General features: G+C 37.5%; 1 protein-coding gene across 6 annotated transcripts in view; it reads right to left on the bottom strand.

Annotated features, from left to right (window-relative positions):
• CDYL (chromodomain Y like) overlaps positions 1–12,892 on the bottom strand; it is a 237,069-nt gene that overhangs the window by 87,751 nt on the left and 136,426 nt on the right. The window lies entirely within an intron of this gene.

The raw sequence follows: 12,892 nt of genomic DNA, 5'->3' as shown, positions 1-12,892 counted from the left end.
TAAACTAAACTTACTGTGGCAATCGTTTAACAAAATATGTAAGTCACATCATTATGCTGTGTGCTTTAAATTTATACAGTGCAGTATGTCATTTATATCTCAATAAAAATAGGAAAAAATGTTCATGAATTAAAACAATATTGTTAAAAAATTTTCTCAAATGCATCTATCTACATATTCAAACAATCCCAATATTAACCCCAGCAAACTTTTGAGTGTAAACTGCCAAGAAGATTGCAACATTCACATGGAAAGGCAACAAACCTGAAAAGAAACCTTAAGAAATTTTGGGGAAAAAAAAAGGTAGCTGTATAGACTTACTTCAAGACCTACTACCATAAAGCAACAGATTTCAAACAGTATGGTCCTGATATTGAGTCCACAGACAGATCAATGAAAAGAGAGAGCAATGGAGTCCAAAGTAGATTCTGACTGAAACTGTCATCTGATTCATTCATTCATTTACTTTTAGTGACAAAGGCTTCCAAAGAAATCCATTTGGTTGAGTCGTTTCAAAAATCTGTGCTCGGATACTGGCTATCCATATGTAAAAGAAAGTGAATCACAACCATTGTCACAACCTTTATAACACAGAAATTAATTCAAGATGTATTAGAGGCTTAATTATAAAAGCTATATAGGATGCCAACTTTACGACTTAGGGGGTGGGCAAAGTTTCCTTAGGTCACAAAAAAGCACTAACATTAAAGAAAGAAAACTGATAAACCAGACTTCAAAACACAATGTTGACAAAATGTATAAAACAAGCTATGTATTGGGAGATAACATCCATAAAGATATATTCAAGGGCTGGTCCCTATGTCTAATAAAGAATTCCTAGAATATAGGAGCCTGGGTGGTTCAGTCGGCTAAAGTGTCCAACTTCAGCTCAGATCATGATCTCATAACTTGGGAGTTCAAGCCCTGCATTGGGCTCTCTGCTATCAGCATGGAGCCCACTTAGGTTTCTGTCTCCCTCTCTCTCTGCCCCTCCACAGCTCGTTTCTCTGTCTCAAAAATAAACATAAAAACATCAAAAAATAAGTAAAAATAGAAAAAGAAGTCCTAGAATTCACTAATGACAAGGCCAAAATAGAATTAAAAAGTAGGCAAAATACTTGGGCACACATTCCCAAAAGTATGAATGGCCAATAAGCACATTAAGCACATTAAGAAGTGATGAAAATCATTCTTGAGGAAAATACAAATTAAAAATACAACGAGATACTACTACACACCCATTAGAATGGCTAAAATGAAAACACACACCACAGATGAACAAGTGAGATATTCACACGTTGTTGGTAGGATTTTGAAATGGTATAGCCATTTTGGTAAAAGGTCTGATAGCATTTTATAAAACTAAACAAATACCTACCCTATGATCCAGCAATTCCAATCCTAATTCAAAAGGAATGAAAACAGGTCTACAAGAAAGATTGCACAAAGCTATTTATAGCAGCTCTGTTCATAATGGCCCCAAACCAGAGACAGTCCAAAATTCCAACAAATGACTGGATACAATGTGGTAAGTACATACAATATCACCTAAGGACAGAAAGCAAATAACTAGTGATACCTGCAAGAACATGGCTGAGTCTCAAAAACATGGTCAATGACAAAATCTTACTCAAAAGAATACTCATCGTATGATTCCACTTAAATGGAAATTCTTGAACAAGCCAAAAAACGCCACACCCTGTTAAACAAAAAAATGAGAACAAAACCAAAGATTGTAGGGAACTTAATGGGAAGAGCATCAGTGAACTTTCTAGGGTGACAGTTTTCTAGGTCAATAAACAATTCTGGAGCGCACAGGTGTATGCCTTTGTTAAGCTCAGCAACTGGTATCCTTGTTAAGACCTACGCATCATGTTGTTAGAAATTTTTATATCAAAAGAAAAAAGCTATCAACAAATGAAGAATTCTAGTAAACGAAATGCATGTTAAAAGAAGTTTTTTTATGGAGAAGTGCGTAGATAAAAATGTGTCAACAGTTGAGACAATTGATGGAGACTGGGATGAAAAGTTAAATGTTCACTGAAGAACATGTACTGGGCATATGAACGTTCACTGAAATTCTTTCAACTTAGAGATTTGTTTACTTTTTAAAAAATGTTTATTTATTTATTTTGAGAGAGACTGCACGTGAGTGGGAGTGGCAGAGAGAGAGAGAGAGAGAGAGAGAGAGAGAAAGAGAATCCAAGGCAGGTTCTGCACTATCAGCGCAGAGCCTGATGTGGGGCTCAAACTCACGAACCGTGAGATCATGACCTGACATCAAGAGTCTGACACTGACTGAGCCACCCAGATGCCCCATCAACTTGAAGGTTTAAAATTTTTCATAATTCGGGGCGCCTGGGTGGCGCAGTCGGTTAAGCGTCCGACTTCAGCCAGGTCACGATCTCGCGGTCCGTGAGTTCGAGCCCCGCGTCCGTGAGTTCGAGCCCCGCGTCAGGCTCTGGGCTGATGGCTCAGAGCCTGGAGCCTGTTTCCGATTCTGTGTCTCCCTCTCTCTCTCTGCCCCTCCCCCGTTCATGCTCTGTCTCTCTCTGTCCCAAAAATAAACGTTGAAAAAAAAATTTAAAAAAAAAATAAAAATTTTCATAATTAAAAAAGGGTAAGGAAAAGTCACTGTTTATTCTTGATTTTAAAAACTTAGAAATAAAGGAATCTACAAACTACTAGAAAATAAGTGAATTTAATAGTCACAGGATTAAACTTAAAAAAATCAAGTGTATGTCAGAAACTTTTAAAAAAATCAGATGAATTTTTACATAGTAGTAGTAAACAATTAGAAAATGAAAACAATTTACATCTACATTTATAATACAACCAAAAAGCAAAATATTAGGAATAAATTTCATAAAAATGTCTAAAACGTTTACACTGAAAATGATAAAACATGGCTGAGAGAAAATTAAAGAATACCTATAAACTGAGACACATATCATGTTTATAATTTGGCAGACTCAATGTTATTGCCAATTTTTCCAAAACTGACAGAGATGCAACACAATCCCAATAAAAAAAAAAAATCCCCAAAGCTTTTTTTTAATAGAAGTTGAAAAGCTGACTCTAAAATTTTATATCTGGAATAGCCAGAACCATCTTGAAAGAGAAGGACAACGTTGGACAGCTTACATCATCTAAATTCAAGACTTGACTCTGATGGCTAACGTTAAAACAGGAGTAAAGGCTGATGAGGATACAGGACACCTGGAACTCTCATACTCCGCTGGTGAGTGTGGAAAATGTCACATCCACTCTGGAAACCCCTTTGGCAATTCCTACCTCAGCAATGGTCTTCTTAGGTATTTCCCCAAAAGAAACGAGAATGTATGTCCACAAAACGGCTTACACAAGGATGTTCACAGCAGCTTCACCGTCACATCCAGGAAATGTATCAGCCCAGGTATCCATCCACAGGAAAGTGGGGATTAACAAAAGGAGGTACATTCACACCACAGGCTGCTGCTCCCAATAAAAAAGTACTACTACTGATTCGTGCAACAACATGGGTGAATCCAAAAACCATCAAGCTGAGCAAAGGACACGAGACATGATGGAATCTGTCCTGTATGATTCCACTTGTATGAGGTCCTAGGAGAAACAAAACCAAGCTGTAGCAAGAAAGATCGGATCAGGGGTGATTTGTGTCTGGGGTGGGGGCGGGGGGCAGTGCTAAGTGAGGGTGGGAGAAGGCGGATGAGCACAAGGAAACTACAGGGTCAAAATGTTCTATGTCTAGCAAGACAGTGGTTCCACAGATGCACACATTTGTTAAAACTCATCTAACTCTACATTTATGCACTTACTGTATGGGAGTCATACGTCATTGAACAAACCTAGGCAGCTCTCAGACTGGAATGACTCAAGGAATGAAGAGATGCTTCTGGCAGATAGCATCTAAAACTGCTGCTGGGCTTTCAGAGACCTGCAGCTCCTTGCAGGCAGATTTCCTGCCCTGTGCAGAGCCTGCTGGTTCCTACAGCAAAAGCGTAGGCAAGGCCTGCCGCCCATAATCCCAAAGCTGGCAGTGGCAGGTTTGAACAGAAGCACTGAAAACATGTGACTGGATATTCAAGAACCACCATAAAATAAAACTGACAAGCAACAGAAAGCATTGATTAAGAGGCTATTAATCTTATTGCAGAAAAAGCCCTTTCAAATCGGTAAGGTCAACACCATGATAGAGCAGGTGAAGAAATGTGAGTAAGCAATTCATAAAAGAAAATACAAATGGTAATAAGCCTATGACAACGTTTAACCTCACCAAAGTGAGATGTCACTTCTGTCTGTAAGGCCTATGAGGGTGTGAAGAAACTACCTTCTTAACTGCTGAAGGTGTGTGCACCTTATTTTATGGAGGGCAATTTAACAGTGAACATCAAGAAGGGTTTAAAACAACTGTAGACTATACGTGAGAATTTAGCTTGGAAAAAACTCAAGGAAATAACTAACAAATGCTCAAAGATGCTCCCGGGCACACACAGGAGAGCGGATAAAGTGAAATCTGCAGGCTGTGGAGCCTGTGACCGCGCCCCCTGCAGAAGGTATCTACTTCAAACCAGGCTCTCATAGCCCTGCTCACAGGAAGACGGGTACCCACAGGCACACTGAACTTTAGCTCTGAATTCTTTCAGTAATGACTGACAGAATCCTGTCTTATTAGGTCATCAATTTATTCTTGAAGTAGGTTGGTAGAATTAAGGTACAGGAATTTCCAGTGGCCATGTTTTCCAAAGGGTTAAATGGTAAGTTAGTTTTCTGACCCAGAACAAAGGAGAAATGCTGTGATTTACGTTATTAGCAAATGTGGATTTCCACCTGCCCCATGAAAAATGCACAGAACTGTATCATCATCATCCACATTTCCCCCTCCCATATCTAGTATCCCACTAGATCCTTGAGCAACGTAATGCCTCTCAGTATATACATAACAAGGTATGTGGAGTCCGGATACTGAATATTATTATCCTCTCCCTCCCCAATGCGCAATTCAGAATTCTTTCTGCATACAGATTAACAAGATTCCTTTGCTAAAAGTCCTAACACTCACCATATCTACCTATTTTTTCTTACGTGACTTCCCCAAGTAAAAATAGATAAAAATTTTTGTGAAGGTTAAGCCATTTAGAAATCATACCAATAAGTCACATTCCTAGTGTTTTGTTCTGAATAAGAGTAGGATGGTATCTGGTACAAATAAAACCACTTGCTTCTTGCCTGTTGCATATTTGACAAACAAATCACAGACTGAATCAAATCTATATGTGTGCATTGTATAAACAAGGGTGAATCAGAACTTCTCCTGCACAGCTGCTACAACTGGAAAACTATAACAACATATTCATAACAACTGTATTATTCTTCAGATACCTCAAAATAGAATAAAGCATTTGTTGTTTTTCACTGACAACACAAACCAAAAATGCTAAAAGAGGAGCTTGAAGAAATAATAAAGAAATTTCTGTTCTGCGTCAGAATGTTTGCTGCTGTGCTTTACTGTCTGGCTTTATTAAATATGAACAGAGACAAAGATGAAACTGTTCAGGAACAGAAAATAGATAAGCCAGGATTCTGAGGTTGGGAATTTTCTATCTGTTACTATTTTCATGACAAAACAGCCAAGTTAGAAACTACTGCTACAAGGCAAGCCTCTACATATTTTAAATTATGAAAACCTCGCCAAAGTATGCACTTTGAAACCTAAATGTTCTACAAAACAAACAAACAAACAAACAAACAAACAAAAAACCTCCACCAAACTTAAGTGCCAAGACATGCCAAAATTAAGTTAAATACGTTTGGAATATACCAGGCACACAGTAAGTACTGAGTAAAAGTAACATTTGTGACAGACTTCACTGATGCAGTTTGATGAAAATCTTTGTCAATAATTACAGGCTGACTCATGAAGAGGGCACCTGTATACTGAAAACCTTCTGAGTCCTCTGCTAACAAGAATGAGTACGTCCACCAGAGGAATAAAGCCCACTCTGTTGGGATGAAATGCAGCAAAATTGTCCTACAGCCCACAAAAGACTATTAAAACTACACACAAATACACTTGCACACATATACTCAGACCAATGTAAAATAAATAAAAGCATTCAGGAAACAGAATATAACTGTGTTGGCCAAAACCCAAAATCTTAACTCCTGCACAGAGATCCCAGGTGCTGTTATGGAAGTCATATTCCAATGCCACGATGCAGGCTCTGAACAGCTTCTGTCATAATGCCAATGAGGAATACTCAGGGTCAGTGCTGAAGGGTAATGGGAACTTTAGTTTTTCCATTAGCATGAGACAGCATGAACTAGACTGGTTGTCGAGTGCTTTTTTGTGAGAAAGTACCTCTTTATATTTCCTCCAAAGTCCATCTAGGTAGACTACTTAAGGGTAGAGGCAACATTGCCAAATACAATTTTTACACAATATCTTAACAAGCTACACTATCATAGAAGCAGCAGTCAATATTTGCAGATTCCAAGTCTGACAAACTAGCTTTGAGATCTGCCAAGTAAAAGGTTCTGATCTTGAGACCCTGACATTCTGGCTAGAGGCCCCTGAACCAAATGGATTCTAAAATCCAGTTTTGCTACTCATAGTCAATCCAACCAATGCCATGGATACACATATGGAGACCCAACAACACAACTGGCTGCTTCTTTTGCTGAGGATACAGGAGGAAACAAAAGCATTATTTCTCCCTATTATCCTGGAAGTTACATTCAAGAGAAGAAGTCAGACTAAATAAATAGATATCCAATATACTAAATGTATGTAAGTACTAAGAAGAGAAAAGCCACAGTTAGAGGACAGGGTGATGGCAGAGAGGTTGCTCAGAAGGAGGTGAGCCATTGCAGTGTGAGTGAGGAGCAGCAAGACGGCCAGTGAGGCTCGAATGGAGTTAACAAGGGATGAATGGAAAAGACTAGGTCAGGAAGGCTAGAGGTGGGTGCAGGGTGAGGGGTGGACTATTTGGGGTCTTGCAGCCATCGTATATTTGGGGTTTACGCTTAGTAAGATGGAAGCCATGGCAGGGTTTTGAGCAGAAAAATGGTTATCTATTTTACATTTCAGAATTACGACTCAAGAAACTCTGTGGAATTAGGAAGAACAACTGGTAGGCTAACTATAATAATCTTAGTGAGAGAAGGTGTCACTTGGACTAGAGTAGTGATACAGTAGAGTTGGTGAGAAGTAGCTGGATTTGGAGTCTATTTTATTTTTTAAAAATATTTATGTATTTATTTACAAGAGAGCGAGCAACCATGTGAGCAGGGGAGGGGCAGAGTGAGAAGGAGAGAGAAGATCCCAAGCAGGCTCTACAGTGTCAGCACAGAGCTTGAGGCGGGGCTTTAACTTACGAACCTGTGAGATCATGGCCTGTGCCAAAATTGAGTCAAATGCTTAACTGACTGAGCCATCCAGGTAGGTGCCCCTGGGGTCTATTTTAAAGGAGTGCTATAAGATTTCCTGATGAACTGGATGCAAGATATGAAAGAAAGAATGAAGGCTAACCAAGATATCTGGCCTGAGTGAATGAAAAGGTTGAGTTCACATTCACTGGGATGTGAGAGGACAGAAGAGTTCATTTTAAAGACATTCAGAGGAGATGCAGAATAGGCCATTTGATTTACAAATCCGGAATGCACACTAAAGACAGAAATTTGGCATCTGTAGGCATTAAAAGTCATTAAATCTAAGAGATCAAGAAGGAAATAAAGAATGGATAAATATAAAAGGAAGGAGTTTGAGGAGTGGGCCCTGAGACACTCAGACATTCAGAAGACAGAACAAAGAGAATCCAGCAGAGATTACAAAGAAAGAGCAAAGGATTGGTATTGGAGAAGGACTCATAAAGTGGTGCCCAGAAGCCAAGTATTTTAAAGAGGAGTCAACTGAGCACATCCAATGATCTTAGTAAATCAAATTAGACCTGGAAGAGTGGCACTTCTAGCTCTAGAGGAAAGAAAAGGTTGACAAACCCTTTCCACTGAAAAAAAAAAAACCCAACTATTAAACTTGAAAGTTGTCAAAACAAAACGAAACAAAATATTAAGGCCTCTGGAAATTCAACCAAAGCAAACAACAGATTGAGAAGCATACACCCACAAAGAATTGAATTTGAGGGAAGAATAGTGGAAGTTGGTGGCCTTGCTGCTGGGGCTGCTCCTGGCCAGTTCCAACAGTGTTGTAGTCCTACCACTGTGGGGCCGGCCTTGAAAGCCTGCAGCTTGGCTGTCAAGGGGGCTGACTTGATTGGAAGCAAAGGGCAGAAAACTCATGCCTGGAAAAGACTGTAGGTCTCACCGCCAGAGGCTGAGGTCCTGGCTATGATGATAGACAGAATGGAGGAATTGATGGAAATTTAAAGGGAAATTCTGGAAACAAGATACCTCCACTGAGGGGTTTGATGAACATTCCACACTCCCCACAGACACTGGACACTCAAGAGGGCTGGCACAGAGTAAAACCTAGGGCAGTCATTAAAGCTGTCTGAAGTTTGAATGTACTCCCAAACCAAACATAAATCTACTGCAGAGGGTGAAAGCCTTATGGGCTCAAGGTGTCTGACCACAACATCTGACCAAAACTTGGTTCATAGTTAAACTATGCAGACAGGAATGATCCCTAGAAAGTCTAAAAAAATAAAGAACTGGGATGGAGATGGCTGAGCAGAGAAATCAGTGGCCACACAATGTAGAATTGACAAGACTGCTCAGATTACATTGAGGCAAATGGCTTAAAGCACGCGTGTGCGTGCGCACACACACACACAGCAAAAATGAAAACAAAATTTCCCAGAAAAAAATTAAAACCTGGAACAAACATAAAACATCAGGAAAATAGTAGTCACACTCATGTAAAAACTGCCAATGGAAACTATCTCTCAGTTTACCCATAATTTGGATTTAGCAGAAAAATATTTTAAGTACTATAAATACATTTAGAAAGTTGAAAAAAAACCCCATGTTTAAAGAACACATGATGACAATGATTCAAGTAGGAAATAAGGAAAAAGTCTATCAAATAAAACAAAAATTCTAGAGCTGAAAAACATAATAATTGAAACGAAAAATTCACTAGATGGGTTCAACAGCAGATTTGAGATGGGAGAAGAATAAGAGATCAAACAGACTTTATCCAAACTGAAGAAGGGAGAGAAAAAAAATATTAAGGAAAAAGAGAGATGGTGCAGATTTTTTTTTTTAAAAAACAATGGCTGAAAACGTTCCAAATATGATGAAAAGCAATTATTTACAGATTCAAGCTCAACAAAGTCCAATTAATATCAGAGCTCTTTAGAGATATAATAAAACAGTGGACACTAAAGACAGAAAAAATCTTGAAACCAGTTGGAAAAATAACAAAGAAAACAAGTTAACATGTATAGGGGTACAACAACACAATTAATGGCTGGCTGTTCATCAGAAACAATGGAAAGCAGAAAACAGGGGAATGACACATTGAAGGCATCATAAGGAAACCAAGAATTCTATATCCAGCTAAATTATCTTCCAAAAAAGAAAGCAAAATAAAGATGTTTCCAAATAAATGATACTGAGAAAATCCACTGCTGGCAGAGCTGCCTGAAAACAAAACAAAAAAACACTACAAAAAGTCCCACATGTTAAAAGAAAGAAGACTCCAGACAGAAATGCAAAACCAAGAAAAGAAAGGAAGAATACTGGAAATAGGAAATACATGGGTAAATATAAAAGACTGGTCAAAACTTGTTTCTTTTCTTGGGGTGCCTGGGTGGCTCAGTTAATTGAGCATCCAATCCTTGATTTCAGCTCAGGTCACAATTTCATGGTTCATGGGATTGAGCCTTGTGTCAGGCTCTGCACTGACAGCATGGAGCCTGCTTAGGATTCTCTCTCTGCCCCTACGCTGTTCATGCTCTCTTGCTCTCTCTCAAAACAAATAAATATTTAAAAAAATATATCACTTAAAAAATTGCTTTTCTCTACTTAATCTCTTTAAATGAAATAAGATTGTGTAAAGCAAAAAGTGTAACACTGTACCAGCCTAAAATATATTAGATATAATATATATGACTATAATAGCACAAAGGAAGGGGGGAGAAAATGGAGATATATTGGAATACAGCTGATATACAGATTGGAACTAAGATCGCATTAAACTGAAGTGGATTGTGATAAGTTGAAATACACATTACAATTCTTAGAACAATCACCAAGAAAATAAATCAAAGACAAAGTTTTAAAAATCACAGAGATTAGGGGTGCCTGGGTGGCTCAGCCGGTTAAAGCATCTGACTTCAGCTCACGTCATAATCTCGTGGTTTGTGAGCTCGAGTCCTGCTTTGGGAGAAATCAAGCCCTGCTCTGGGCTCTGCACTCGCTCTTCCTCTCTCTCTGCTCCTTGCTCGCTTGTGCTCTCTCTCTCTAAAAAAATTAATTTACAAAAATCACAGAGATTAATGTGGGTACAGGCAAAAAAAAAAAAAGTTTAACATAAGAGAAAACAGGAAAGCAGAAAGAACAAGAAAACAATGAGATAAACAGAAAACAACTAGCAGACTGATAAAACTAAATCAAGCCATATTAATAATTACATGAAATATGAAAGAATTAGACACTACCAACAAAGAACAGAGATTGTCAGATCAGGTTTTTTTAAAAAGCAACTATATGTTATCTAGAAGAGACTCACTTTAGATTCAAAGAAAAAATAGCTTACGAGTGAAAGGGCAGAAAAAGATACTACAGTAACCATATGAGAGTGACTGTATTTATAGTAGATAAAACAGACTTTTAGCCAAGAAATATTACTAGAGACTTAAAGGAATATTTCATAATTATAAAAGGGTCAGTATTTCAGGAAGATATAGTAACTATGAATGTATGCGTATACCTAAAAGTCTTGAAATATATGAAACAAGAAGGATATAAATGGAGAAATAGACATTTATAGTTGGAGATTTTAATATCCTACTATCAATAACTGATAGAATGAAACAAAGTCAGCAGTGATCTAGGAAACCTAACACTATCAACCGACTCACACTATCTGATATTTACAGAACACTCCATCCTTGAACAATGGGATACATATCCTTTTCAAGTGCACACAAAACATTTACCACAACGCACGTTTGAGGCCACATAACAAATTTTAATAAATTTGAAACAATTCAGGACATACAAAGATATCCTTACCTAAGACATATAATAGTCAAACTAACTGAAAGCTAAAGACAGAAAAAATCTTGTTCATGGACCACATTAAATTAGAAGTCAACAATTTTGGAAATTTCCCAAAACTTGACATCAAACAACACACTTCTAAAAATTGGTCAAAGAAAAAAGTACAGAGGAAATCAGAAAGTATTTGGAATTGAAAGAAGATGAGAAACATATAAAAACTTATGGGATACAACTGATGTAGTGCTCAGAGGAAATTTTATAGCTTTAAACACCTATTCAGAAAAGAAGTTAACAAAGTTAAAAAAAAATCAATAATCTAAGATTTCCACCTTGGGAAACAAGAACAGAAGAGAAAATTAAGCCCAAGGCAAGCACAAGGTAGTAAATAATAAAGATCTGAGTAGAAATCAATGCAACAGCAAAAACAAGAACAAGCCAGAAAAATCAATGAACCCAAAAGTTGGTTCTTCAAATGGATCAAAAACACTGATAAACCGTTAACTAGACTAACCAAAAGAGTGAAAACAAAACTAGTATCAGAAACGAAAAAGGGGGCATCACTACTACCTGGCAAAAATTAAATAAAGGAATACAAAAGAGATACTAGGTGTTATGAACAACTCTGCCAACAAATTAGTCAACTTAGATGAAATAGAGAAATTCCAGGAAAATATGTATTATCACAACTGACTCCAGAAGAAAGAGAAAATCTGTATGGATTTGCAATTAAATAAATATTTAGTAATTTAAGGTCTTCCCACAAAGAAAAGTATAGGCTCACATGGCTTGACTTATGAATTGCATAAAATGTTTAAAAAAAGAAAAAAAAATCCTATGAAAACACTGCCCAAAAATAGGAAAGACCACTTCCCACCTCATTCTGTGAGGCCAGTACTACCCAACAGTAAAGCCAAACAAAGATGTTATGAAAACAAAACTAAACAAACTAAAAACACCCCGTACAGAACAGTATTTCTTATAAGAACAGACACAAAAATCCCACACCAAACTCACCAACATATAAATAGGATTATACACCATGTCCATGTAGACTTTATCCCCAAAATGCAAGGTAGGTCAGTTCTAATCTGAAGATGAACTAATGTGATACACCATACTAATGGAATACAGAACTAATGGAATATAGAACAAAAGAACACACGATCGTCTCAATGGCCACAGGTAAAGCATTTGACAAAATACAAATTTATGACCAAATTTATGACTAAACTCTCAACAAAGAAGCAGTAGAAAGGAACTTTCTCAACTTGCTAAGGCAGTCTACAAAAACCCTACAGCTAATACCACACTTAAAGTGTAAGGCTAGAGACATTCCCTTAAATATCCTAGGAACTAAAAGCAAGATGTTCCTTCTTACCACTCCTATTGCCCATCACACTGCAGGTTCCACATAATACATGAAGACTGGAAAGAAAGAAAACCACCTTTTTTTGCAGATGGTATGATTCAGTGTACAGGACATTGACAAAATAATTATGAGAACTAATAAATAAGTTTAGCAAGGTTGAAGGATACAAGACCAATATATAAAAATCAAATGTAATTCTATATGCTAGAAATGGACAACCCAAAAATGAAAATAAGCAATCCTAATTAAAATATCAAAAAGGATAAAACAGTTAGAGATCAACTTAATGAAAAACATTCGAGAATGCTATACTGAAAGGGCTCCTGGGTAGCTTAG

The sequence above is a fragment of the Acinonyx jubatus genome, chromosome B2, assembly GCF_027475565.1.
Source record: "Acinonyx jubatus isolate Ajub_Pintada_27869175 chromosome B2, VMU_Ajub_asm_v1.0, whole genome shotgun sequence".
In the NCBI taxonomy this organism is placed as follows: domain Eukaryota; kingdom Metazoa; phylum Chordata; class Mammalia; order Carnivora; family Felidae; genus Acinonyx; species Acinonyx jubatus.
The sequence above is the reverse complement of the archived record's forward strand: the minus strand, read 5'-3'. Positions and strand labels throughout refer to the sequence as shown.